Source organism: Rhinopithecus roxellana, chromosome 7 (assembly GCF_007565055.1).
Source record: "Rhinopithecus roxellana isolate Shanxi Qingling chromosome 7, ASM756505v1, whole genome shotgun sequence".
NCBI classification, from domain to species: Eukaryota; Metazoa; Chordata; class Mammalia; order Primates; family Cercopithecidae; genus Rhinopithecus; species Rhinopithecus roxellana.
In genome coordinates, this window is record NC_044555.1 from 105,674,531 (window position 1) to 105,687,821 (window position 13,291).

Consider the following 13,291-nt stretch of genomic DNA (forward strand, 5'->3'; position numbering starts at 1 on the left):
GTCTCTACTAAAAATATAAAAATCAGCCAGGTGTGGCAGAGGGCGCCCATAATCCCAGCTACTCGGGAGGCTGAGGCAGGAGAATTCGCTTGAACCTGGCAGGCGGAGGTTGCAGTGAGCTGAGATCGCGCCACTGCACTCCAGCCTAGGCGACAGAGTGAGGCTCTGACTCAAAAGAAAAAAAAAAAAAAAAGAAAGTTTAGCCCTAAAAGAGAGCAAAGAGAGAAGGCAACAGCTAAAAGGGCAGTCAGGGATAATGGTAGTGTCAGGGCTCAGAAAATACTACCCCAAGATATGGCACCTTCAAGGTCACTCTCTGACCTTTTCCAGGCCATCCTTTCTTCAATCCCCCTTCCTCTCCCTAAGGCAGGTAATAGAAACTAGAATTCCCCATCTCACAAAGCAAGCCATACAACCTAGAAAGGTCACTCTCTAACCTCCCTTCTCCCTTTAAGATGCATGAGACAGGTTTCCTGCAGCACACTGAAGGAGAAGGAATGTCATAGAGAGACACAGGTAAGATTCTCAACAAACAGGCCCAGTTTGTTACCATGAGATCATACCCTTTTTTGTTCAATCATGTGTCTCCACAACTATTCATTTCTTTCATCAAACTTAGCATGAACGTACAGTTTTCCCCGGGTCTTTGGGTCTTCATTCTGAAGGTCTTTGGGTCTTTGTTTCTCTGGGTCTTTGGGTCTTCATTTTTGTGTCACATAAAAGCTTGATTAAATTTTTATGCCTTTCTCTTGTTAATCCATCTTTTGTTATGGGGTGTCAACTATGATTCTTGCAACGGGTAGGGAAAAGATATTACTTTTTCTTCCCTATAATAGAGGTTTGAGCACATTTATAAGGTGAAAGGTAAAGAGGCAGGAAAGACATAGAAGAATAAGAGGATAATTGAAATGCAAAGAAATACAAGATGATATACTTAAGAATTTAGAAAATGGGAAATGTATTACTGTTACTCAACTACAATTCTAATTTAAAATACTCATTATACAAGAAAACTTAGAAAGATGCTAAGTTTGCAGTACTGCACATATTTAAATATCTTGAAAACTCAAACCTAATATATACATAGATTTGAAAATACTCTCTAATTCCAAGTTTTTACTAATTCAACTCAGCTATCCCCAACTAGTATTAGTATGAATTCTGAATTACTGAAGTTTTATTACATCTAAACTCAAATGTTACAATAAAGGCCTAGTATAAAAACCAGAAAAATAGAAAGATCAGTCCATCTCAGAAGCTTTTATATACATATATATACACATATTTTTTGAGGCCAGTCAAGTGAAGCAGCGGGAGTGTAAAATAAACAAGGAAATGTGTAATTGTGAGCAATTTGTTGTAAACACCACTGAATTCGGACTAGCCTCAGAAGCTTACATTAATTTCAAAGGAGAGACAATAACTTGTATACAAACTCTGACTCAGAATATATCAGTTTATTTTACAATCCCAGTGGCTTTTTTATTCCCGTATAAAACTAACAATGATCATAGAAAATGTGTCAAAATATTTTCCAGGGGGTTAGCCTTTAAATAAAAATAGTGTACTGTATTTATGAAATCAATATGTATTTTATGAGTTATAATGTTTTATCACAATAGTAATGAGATACATTTGAAGACATATATACCACTTAAATAAATCAAATAATATTTAAAACTAACTGGCTAGAGATACTCTAATACTTTTTAACTGTTTTGTCTAGAAATCAATTATTAAATGCATTTAGAAATTCACTTGTGGCCAGGCGCAGTGGCTCACACCTGTAATCTCAACACTTTGGGAGTCCAGGGCAGGCAGATCACGAGGTCAGGAGTTTGAGACCAGCCTAGACAATATGGTGAAACACCATCTCTACTAAAAATATAAAAATTAGCCAGCTACCCACAGCAGCCAGCAGTGCAGGGAGAGAAAGCCTGTACACTTGGGGGAGGGAGAGCACAGGGACTGGGGGAGTTTACATTGAACTTAGTGCTGCCGTGCCACAGAGGGGAACAAAGCTATGCTGCGCTCAACCAGCACCCAGGCATGGAGGGAGCATTTGGATCAGCCCTAGCCAGATGGGAATCGCTCATGCCAGCAACTGGAACTTAAGTTTCTCAGTAACCTCACCAATCACAGGCTAAAGTACTCTGGGGTTCTAGGTAAACTTGAAAGGCAGTCTAGGATTGCAATTTCTAGGCAACTCCTAGTGCTGTGCTAGGCTTAGAGCCAGTGTACTAGGGTGGCATGTGACTTAAGGAGACACCAGCAGGGGAAGCTAAGGGAGTGCTTGTACCACTTTTCTCCCAACCTCAGGCAGTGCACCTCGCATCAATGAGAAAGAGACCCCTTCCTTTCACCTGAGGACAGGATAGGGAAGACTGAGGAGGACTGTGTCTTACCTCTTGGATACCAGCTCAGCCACAATAGGATGGGGCACTGGCTAGAGTTGTGAGACCTCCATTCCAGGCCCTAGCTCCTGGATGACATTTCTAGACACACCCTGGGCCAAAAGGGAACCCACTGCCTTGAAGGGAAGGACCCAGTCCTGCCAGGAGTCATCACCAGCTGACGAAAGAGCCCTTGGGCCCTGAATAACCAGCAGCAATGCCCAGGTAGTATGCTGCGGGCCTTGGGAGAGACTCTGAGATGTGCCGGCTTCAGGTAAGACTTAGCACAAAACTAGCTGTGGTGGCTACATGGAGAGACTTCTGTTTGAGAAAAGCAGATGGAAAAATAAAGGGAAACTTGGCACCTTAGGAACCCACTCATTCACAGTGAGGTAAGCAACAAGCAGTCTCTTGGAGTTCAGGAATCTAGGCCTCCGCTCTTGGGCAGCATTTCTGGACCTGCCCTAAGCCAGAATTCAGGGTGAGTCCCAGGACTGGCAGCATTCACCACAAGCTGATTGAAGAGCCCTTTGGCTTTAATAGAACATGAGCAGTGGCCTAGCAGAAACCCCCATGGGTCAGTGGTGGTGGTGGCCACAGAAAGCGGTTCCTCTATCTGTGGAAAGGGGAAAGAAGAGTGGGAAGGACTTTGTATTGTGGTTTGAGTGCCATCTTAGCTGCAGTAGAATAAAACATCAATAGTAACGTTAAATGTCAGTGAACTAAACTATTAAAATAAAAAGATATAGAATGGCTGACTAGATGAAAAAATAAGACACAATGACCTGCTACCTACAAGAAACACACTTGAGGCCAAGTGTCGTAGCTCATGCCTGTAATTCCAGGGCTTTGGGAGGCCGAAGGGGGTGGATCACTTGAGGTCTCAGTTAATTTAGAAAGCTTATTTTGCCAAGGTTGAGGATGGTGCCTGTGACACAGCCTCAGGTAGTCCTGATGACGTGTGCCCAAGGTGGTCAGAGCACAGCTTGGTTTTATACATTTGAGGAAGACACAAGACATCAATCAACATATGTAAGACAAACATTTCAGTCCAGAAAGGCAGGAAAACTGGAAGCGGGGAGGGGGCTTCCAGGTCATAGGTAGATAAGCGACAAATGGCTGCATTCTCTTAAGTTTCTGATTAGCCTCTCCATAGGAGGCAATCAGATACGCATTTATCTCAGTGAGCACAGTGGTGACTTTGAATAGAATTGGAGGCAGGTTTCCCCTAAGCAGTTCCCAGCTTGACCTTTCCCTTTAGCTTAGTGATGTTGGGGTGAGGCCGAGGGGGGTGGATCACTGGAAGTCAGGAGTTTCAAGACCAGCCTGGCCAACATGGTGAAACTCCATCTCTACTAAAAATACAAAAAATAAAAAAACTAGCTGGGCATGTGCTACTCAGGAGGCTGAGGCAGGAAAATTGCTTGAACCCAAGAGGCAGACTGTTGCGGGAAGTCAGGGACCCTGAACGGAGGGACCAGCTGAAGCCATGGCAGACGAACATCAATTGTGAAGGTTTCATGGACATTTATTAGTTCCCCAATACTTTTATAATTTCTTACGCCTGTCTTTACTGCAATCTCTGAACATAAATTGTGAAGATTTCATGGACACTTATCACTTCCCCAATCCATACCCTTGTGATTTCCTATGCCTGTCTTTACTTTAATCTCTTAATCCTGTCATCTTCGTAAACTGAGGAGGATGTATGTCACCTCAGGACCCTGTGATGAATGTGTTAACTGCACAAATTGTTTGTAGAGCATGTGTATTTGAACAACATGAAATCTAGGCATCTTTTTTTTTTTTTTTTTTGTTGAGACGGAGTCTTGCTCTGTCGCCCAGGCTGGAGTGCAGTGGCCGGATCTCAGCTCACTGCAACCTCCGCCTCCCGGGTTCATGCCATTCTCCCGCCTCAGCCTCCTGAGTAGCTGGGACCACAGGCGCCCGCCACCTCGCCCGGCTAATTTTTTTTTTGTATTTTTAGTAGAGACGGGGTTTCACCGTGTTAGCCAGGATGGTCTCGATCTCCTGACCTCGTGATCCGCCCGTCTCGGCCTCCCAAAGTGCTGGGATTACAGGCTTGAGCCACCGCGCCCGGCCGAAATCTAGGCATCTTAAGAACAGGATAACAGTGATTTTCAGGGAACAAGGGAGATAACTTTAAAGTCTGACTGTCTGTGGGCTGGGTGGAACAGAGTCATATTTCTCTTATTACCGAAAACGGGTAAGATAAATATCGCTGAATTCTTTCCCCAGTAAGGAATATTAATAACTAATAGCCATGGGAAAAGAATGCATTCCCAGGGTGAGGTCTCTAAAATGGCTGCCCTGGGAGTGTCTGCCTTTATGCAGATGTAAATAGGGATGAAACATGCCCTAATCTCCTGCAGCGCCCCTAGGCTTGCTAGGATTAGGAAATTCCAGCCTGGCAAATTATAGTCAGACCGGTTCTCTGCTCTTGAACCTTGTTTATCAATGACAATGTGTGCACAGCTGGACACGGAAGTTCGTTAGTGATTGTAGTTTTGCCCTGACCTTGTGATCTCGCCCTAACCTGCCTTGTGATCTTTTGTTGCCCTTAAAGCATGTGATCTCTGTGACCCATACCCTATTCATGCACTCCCTCCCCTTTGAAAATTGCTAATAAAAACTTGCTGGTTTTACGGCTCAGGGAGCATCACAGAACCTGCCGACATGTGATGTCTCCCCCAGACACCCAGCTTTAAAATTTATCTCTTTTGTACTCTTTCCCTTTATTTCTCAGACCAGTCGCCACTTAGGAAAATAGAAAAGAACACACGTTGAATATCGGGGGTGGGGTTTCCCCAATAGCAGATGCTGCAGTGAGCCGAGATCATGCCATTGCACTCCAGCCTGGGTGACAGAGGAAGACTCCACCTCAAAAAAAAAAAAAAAAAGAAAGAAAGAAAGAAAGAAAAGAAAAAAGAAAAAAAAGAATGGAGAAGGATATTCTATGCCAATGGAAACCAAAAAAGAGCAGGTGTAGCTATACCTATAAAAGACAAAATAGATTTCAAAAATAAAATTAACAAGAGACAAAGAAGGTCATTATATAATGAAAAAGGGGTAAACTTAGTCAGAGGATATAGTGATTGTAAATATATATGCACCCAATACTGGAGCACTCAGATATATAAAGCAAATATTACTGTAGCTCAAGAGAGACATAGATCTCAATACAATAATAGCTGGAAACTTCAACACCCAACTTTCAGCATTGGACAGACGTCCCAGACAGAAAATCATCAAATAACAATTGGACTTAATCTGCACTATAGACCAAACGGACCTAACAGATATTTACTGAACATTTCATCCAGTGGCTACAGAATATATGTTCTTCTCCTCAGCACATGGGTCATTCTCAAGGATAGACCATACGTTGTCACAAAATAAGTCTTAAAACATTCAAACAACAAGGAAGTTGCTGAGATAACATCAAGCAACTTCTCTGACCACAGTGAAATAAAACTAGAAATCAATAACAAGAAGAATTTTGAAAACTATACAAACAAATGGAAATTAAACAATATGCTCCTGAATGACCAGTGGGTCAATGAAGAAATTAAGAAGGAAATTGAAAAATTTCTTGAAACAAATGATAATACTAATACAACATAGCAAAACCAGTATTAAGAGGAAAACTTCCAGCTATAAGTGCTACACCAAAAAAGAAGAAAAATCTCAAACAAATAACAATGATTCATCTTAAAGAACCAGAAAAGGAAGAGCAGACCAAACCCAAAATTAGTAGAAGAAAAGAAACAGCCCAGGTGTCATGGCTCACATGTGTAATCCCAACACTTTGGGAGAGTGAGGTGGGCAGATTGCTTGAGCCAAGGAGCTCAAGACCAGCCTGGGCAACATGGCAAAACCCCATCTCTACAAAAAATACAAAAATTAGCTGGGTGTGGTGGTGCCTGTAGTCCCAGCTACTTGAGAGGCTAAAAGGTGAAAGGATGACTTGACCCTGGGAGGTCAAGGCTGCAGTGAGCCATGACACCACTGCACCTCAGCCTGGGAGAAAGAGTGAGACTCTGGTATAAACGAACAAGCAAACAAAAACAAAAGAAAGAATAAAGATCAGAGCAGAAATAAATAAATTTGAAATGAAGAAAACAAAATATGAAAGATCAATGAAACAAAAATATGGTTTATTGAGAACATAAACAAAATTGACAAACCTTTAGTCAGATTAAGAAAAAAAGAGGAGAAGACCCAAATAAAATCAGAGGTGAAAAAGGAGACATTACAACTGATACCACAGAAATTCGAAGGGTCACTACTGGCTACTATGAACAGCTATGTGCCAATAAATTGGAAAATCTAGAGGAGATGGACAAATTCTTAGACACGCAAAATCTACCAAAATTAGATCATGAAGAAATCCAAAATGTGAACAGGTCAATAACAAGCAATGAGATTAAATTTGTAATAAATAGTCTCCCAGTAAATAAACGCCTGGGACCTGATGGCTTCAGTGCTGAATTCTACCAAAAACTTAAAACCTAATACCAATCCTACTCAAAGTATTCAAAAAATTGAAGAGGAGGGAATACTGGCAAACTGATTCTACAAGGCCAGTATTAGCCTAATACTAAAATCAGACAAAGACACATGCAAAATAGAAAACTACAGGCCAAAATCTCTGAAAAATATGGATGCAAAAATCTTCAACAAAATACTAGCAAACCAAATTCAACAATATATTAAAAAGGTCATTCATCATGACCAAGTGGGATTTATTCCAGGAATGCAAGCACGATTCAACATACGCAAATCAATTGTTGTGATACATCATATCAACAGAATAAAGGACAAAAATCATATGACCATTCCAATCGATGCTGGACAAGAATTTGCTAAAATCCAACATTCCTTCATGATAAAAACCCTCTGATATGGTTTGCTTGTGTCCCCACCCAAATATCATCTTGAATCGTAACTCACCCAATTCACAAGTGTCATGGGAGATACCAGTGGGAGGTAATTGAATCATGGGGGCAGGTTTTTCCAGTGTTGTTCTCATGATAGTGAATAAGTCTCTCGAGACCTGATGACTTTAAAAAGGGGAGTTTCCCTGCACAAGCTCTCTTCTTTTGTCTGCCACCACGTAAGACATGCCTTTCACCTTCCACCATGATTGTGAGGCCTCCTCAGCCATGTGGAACTGTCAGTCCAATAAACCTCTTTCTTTTGTAAATTGACCAGTCTTGGGTATGTCTTTATCAGCAGCATAAAAGTAGACTAATACACTCTCAAAAAATGGGGTATAGAGGAAATATATCTCAACATAATAAAAGCCAAAACTCATAGTCTTTCCCCTAAGATCTAAAAGATGACAGGGATGTGCATTGTCATCACTGTTATTCAACACAATACTGGAAGTCCCACCTAGAGCAATCAGACAAGAGAAAGAAATAAAAGGCATCCAAATTGGAAAAGAATAAGTCAAATTATCCTTGTCTGTAGATGATATAATCTTGTATTTGGAAAAACCTAAATTCCACCAAAAAAAAAAAAAAAAATAGAACTGATAAACAAATTCTGTAAAGTTGTAGGATACAAAATCAACATACAAAAGTCAGTAGCATTTCTGACCGGGCGCGGTGGCTCAAGCCTGTAATCCCAGCACTTTGGGAGGCCGAGGCGGGTGGATCACGAGGTCAAGAGATCAAGACCATCCTGGCTAACACGGTGAAACCCCGTCTCTACTAAAAATACAAAAAAAACTAGCCGGGCCTGGCGGCGGCGCCTGTAGTCCCAGCTACTCGGGAGGCTGAGGCGGGAGAATGGCGGGAACCCGGGAGGCGGAGCTTGCAGTGAGCTGAGATCGCGCCACTACACTCCAACTTGGGCCACAGAGCGAGACTCCGTCTCAAAAAAAACAAAAAAAAAAACAAAACAAAAAAAAGTCAGTAGCATTTCTATATGCCAACAATGAACAATCTAAAAAACAAATTTAAAAAATAATCCCATTTACAATACTCACAAACAAAAGTAAATACCTAGGAATTAACCAAAGAAGTAAAAGATCTCTACAATGAAAACTATAAAACACTGCTGGAAGAAATTGAAGAGGACACACAAATATGGAAAGATATTCCACATTCATGGTTGGAAGAAACAATCTTGTTAAAATATCCATACTACTTGAAGCAATCTATAGATTCAATGCAATCCCTATCAAAATACCAATGACATTCATCACAGAAATAGAAAAATCAAGTCTAAAATTTAGAAGACACCACAAAAGACCAAGAATGGCCAAAGCTATTCTGGGAATAAGGAACAAAACTGGAGGAATCACATTACATGACTTCAAATTATACTACAGACCTATGGTAACCAAAACATCATGGCACTGGCATAAAAACAGATACACAGACCAATGGAACAGAATAGAGAACCCAGAAACAACTCCACACACCTACAGTGAACTCATTTTCAACAAAGGTGCCAAGAACATACACGGGGGGAAAGACAGTCTCTTCAGTAAATGATGCTGCGAAAACTGGATATCCATATGTAGAAGAATGAAACTAGGCCCTTATCTCTTGCTGTATACAAAAATCAAATCAAAATGGATTAAGGACTTAAATTTAAGACTTCAATCTATAAAACTACCGTAAGAAAACATTGGGGAAAATCTCCAGGACGCAGGTCTGGGCAAAAATTTCCTGAGCTACCCCTAAGTACAGGCAACCAAAGCAAACATGGAGAAATGGGATCATATCAAGTTAAAAAGCTTCTGCACAGCAAAGGAAACAAGAAAGTGAAGAGACAACCCACAGAATAGGAGGGAATATCTGCAAACTACCCATATGACAAGGAACTAATAACCAGAATTTAAGGAGGTCAAGCGACTCTTTAGGAAAATATCTAATAATTAGATTAAAACATGGGCAAAAGATGTGAATAGACATTTCTGAAAAGAAGACATACAGATGGCAAACTGGCATACGAAAAGGTGCTCAACATCACTGATCATGAGAGAAATGCAAATCAAAACTACAATGATATATTACCCCAGTTACCCCAGTTAAAGTGACTTATATCCAAAAGACAGGCAATAACATGCTGGTGAGAATGTGGAGAAAAGGGAACCCTCGTACACTGTTGGTGGGAATGTAAACTAGTACGATCAATATGGAGAACAGTTTGGAGGCTCCTCAGAAAACTAAAACTACAACTACCAAACAATCCAGCAATCCTACTGCTGAGTATATACCCCAAAGAAAGGAAATCAGTATATCAAAGAGATATCCGCACTTCCATATTTATTGCAAAACTATTCACAATAGCCAAGATTTGGAAGCAACCTAAGTGTCCATCAATAGAAGAACGGATAAAGAAAATGTGGTACACATACACAAAGGAGTACTATTCAGTCATAAAGAAGGAGAGTCTGTCATTTGCAACATGGATTGAAATGCAGGTCATTATGGTAAGTGAAATAAGCCAGGCACAGAAAGACAAACACCACATGTTCTCATTCGTAGGATGTAAAAATCAAAACAATTGAACTCATAAAGATAGAGAGTAGAAGGATGGTTACCACAGGCTAGGGAAGGGTAGTGGGGGAGTAGAGGGTAGGTGAAGATGGATAATGGGCACAAAAAATAGAATAAATAAGACCTAGTATTTGATAGCGCAATGGAGTGACAATAGTCAATAATAATTTAATCGTACATCTCAAAGTAACTAAAAGAGTATAATTTGATCATAACACAAATGATAAATGTTTGAAGGAATAGATACCCCATTCTCCATGATGTGATTATTACACATTGTATGCCTTTCAAAATATCTCATGTATCCCACAAATATATATACCTAATATGAACCCACAAAAATTTAAAATTTAAAAAGTTGTTTAATAAAATACTTCCTGGCATAATGAATTTCACTGAAATGCAGTGATTTTATTTTGGCTATAAGAACACTAAAGTTTATATACTAGGAAAATAATCTATACAACAGTGGCCTGGAATCTAAAAGAGTCAATGTAACTTTCCTAGCATGATTTACTTACTAACTTAACCTGACCCCATTTGTCTTCTTGCTCACATAATCTAGCCAATATGTTGAAACAGTTTTACCTAGTTTCAGGGACTTATCTGAAAAAAAATACTATCCAAAATTAGCCTTCAAAACTAAGAAGAAAGGGGAGTTGGATTTCTTATACACACACACACACACACACACACACACACACACACACAAACACATACTTTCAATAAATACACTGAATAACCATGACAAATAATTTACCATGGGACAGAAACAAAGAAACCCTGTGCCTCAGTCATTTATATGCATTAAGATAAAGTTGCACAAAAGTTCTGTACATTTCGTAACACAGCAAACCTAAAAGAGCCACCCTTGAACAAGCTCAGTGATAACCTGATATAAACCTCGAGTGTAGTGTATTTTACTGTTTAATGAACTATAAATCCTGATTAGCTTTTAATAATACAACCTACCAATAGGTGATTAAGAGAAATTTCCTTTTTGGAAGAAAGTCACCTCATAGAAGCTGCTGATGTTTTAGTCATGAAAATACTGACAATTCTGAATAACAGTGCTGATTTAATTTAGGAAACTGTATGTCAATTTATATTTTCTTGACATCTTAGGAAAAAAAACTAGTGACATACTCATTTTACTATGTCCTAATACTGACATCTTCTGACAGTTTAGGAGAATTACACATCTCCTTAAAACACTTCCCAGTGACTGAAGCTTATCTTTCCACCTACTTCATTAAGGAAAAAATTAACATTTGTTGAATGATGATTATGTAATGTGCACTTCAAATATTATATCATTTGATCTCGTTTAATAACTTTATAACATAACTAATATTATAGATGATTATTTTATAAGAAATAAAATACCAATGAATGATGCCATTAAACCAAAGAATTATGTTTTTAAAATGCTCACTGTGGCCTCTATTAAGACATCTTGAGAAGTCCACTTAAGTTACTGTAAAATATTTTTTTAATCACTAAAAGTAGGCCAAAAATGGCAGTAATCTCAGCACTTTGGTGGGCCTAGGTGGGAGGATCTCTTGAAGCCAGGAATTTGAGACCAGCCTGGGCAACATAATAAGACCTTGTCTCTACAAAAAAATTTAAAATTTGCAGGGCACTGGGAGACATGCCTGTAGTTCTAGCTATTGGGGAGGCTGAAGCAAGAGGATCACGTGAGCCCAGAGGATGGCCTGAGCCCAGGCATTTGAGGCTGCTGTATGCTATGATCATGCCATTGTACTGCAGTCTGGGCAACAGAGAGAGACTCTGTCTCTAAAAGAAAAAGAAAAAAAAAAAATTAAAAACCAGTAAGGTTTGTTTGAAAGTGTTTGCTCATTTGATATTAGGTTATACACAGTAGATAAAAAGGCAGCCTAGCATAGGCTTTGGGTTCAAATCTCAACTCTGCCACTTATTACTAAGTGACCTGAAGAACACTACTTTGCATTTCTGTGCCTTAATTTCATCATCTGTAAAACAGAAATAATCATAACTGTACTTAACTCAGGGTTGTTACGAAGATTAAACTAGTTGATCTTTGTGAAGTCTTAGGACAGTGCCTGGCACTTAGTGCTATGTAAGTTTTTTGACAAATACTCAGAATTGATATTGTTATTATGATAAAGGAGAACTGGTTTTGTTATACTACGATATTGGTAGTATATTAAGAATTTGTACTGGTATACTACAATACAGGAGATCAAATAAATATCAAATTTCTTTTATTATTTTGAAATACTACTAAAATTTCCCCCATATCATCAATCATTCACTAAGTTTTATCTACAAGCAAATTTTATTCAGTGCCTTTGTTCAAGGTCCAATGAACTAAAAAGGGAAACTTTAATGCTGGAATATAAACACAATTACAGATGTATAAAGGGTTGGGATAAATAAACTTTCACTATTATTGACCAGGGTTCTACTTAGAATGTCCTTCCCTTTTTCCTCATGTCTTTTGTTTCTAAGTTATCTCTCACATTGACCAAGAAATGTAAGACTCATTAAAAGGACTCAGTATTTATTTGTTGAAGGCTTAAATTTATCACAGATCCACTAAGACATATAACAGTTTTGTTTTAGTCATATGATACTATTTCCAAATGTATGTTACACACCCATATATAGAAACAAACAAATGTGCATGTAGATCTATTTCTACCAGAGAAAAACAGAGAATATAATCCTATTTATTAGTGATATAAACTTGAACTTACCTACAATGTAGACTAGTACTATGTTTTTAGATAAAATTACTATTATCATCTAATAATAATTAGGCTTTGAGAAACATAAAACATGTACAAAAACAACAAAATTTGCTATCCATGGAGCAGAAGCTTGTTTGTACTATTCATTTGAGTCAAATTCCAGAAATGAGTTCTGGCTAGTATTGAAAATTATTCCAAATTCTAATGATGGGCTTCTACAAATACGGTAGACCCCAACCACAAATAGACAATAATACAATATTTACAAAGGTATACACAGTAAAATTTCATTAAAACCCTGCTAACTAGAAATTTGGGATAATTTGGATGATCTGAGCTTTTCTTTTAGCTAAGATAAAAGACCCTCCAGCAATCTACTAAGGTAACAAAAAGAAAAAATTGGAAAAACCTGCCCTCAAGCATTTTTAGAACTACATAAACAGCACTTATTTACATATGCTAATTGTAAATATGTGTCAAATATTTATTGAAACAAATCCAATGAAAGACTTTTCCTGGACAATTTTTTTAAAACATACTACATATTGCTACAACTAGCAGTGTAGCAAACATTCGTCTATCTTGTAAAGTATTTGTTAATACTTTACAAGATAATATACTTTAA

General features: G+C 38.7%; 1 protein-coding gene across 1 annotated transcript in view; it reads right to left on the bottom strand.

Moving 5' to 3' along the window:
• The window catches only part of LRCH2 (leucine rich repeats and calponin homology domain containing 2), a 130,763-nt gene that overhangs the window by 25,454 nt on the left and 92,018 nt on the right, over positions 1-13,291 (bottom strand). The gene's annotated exons all lie outside the window — the stretch shown is intronic.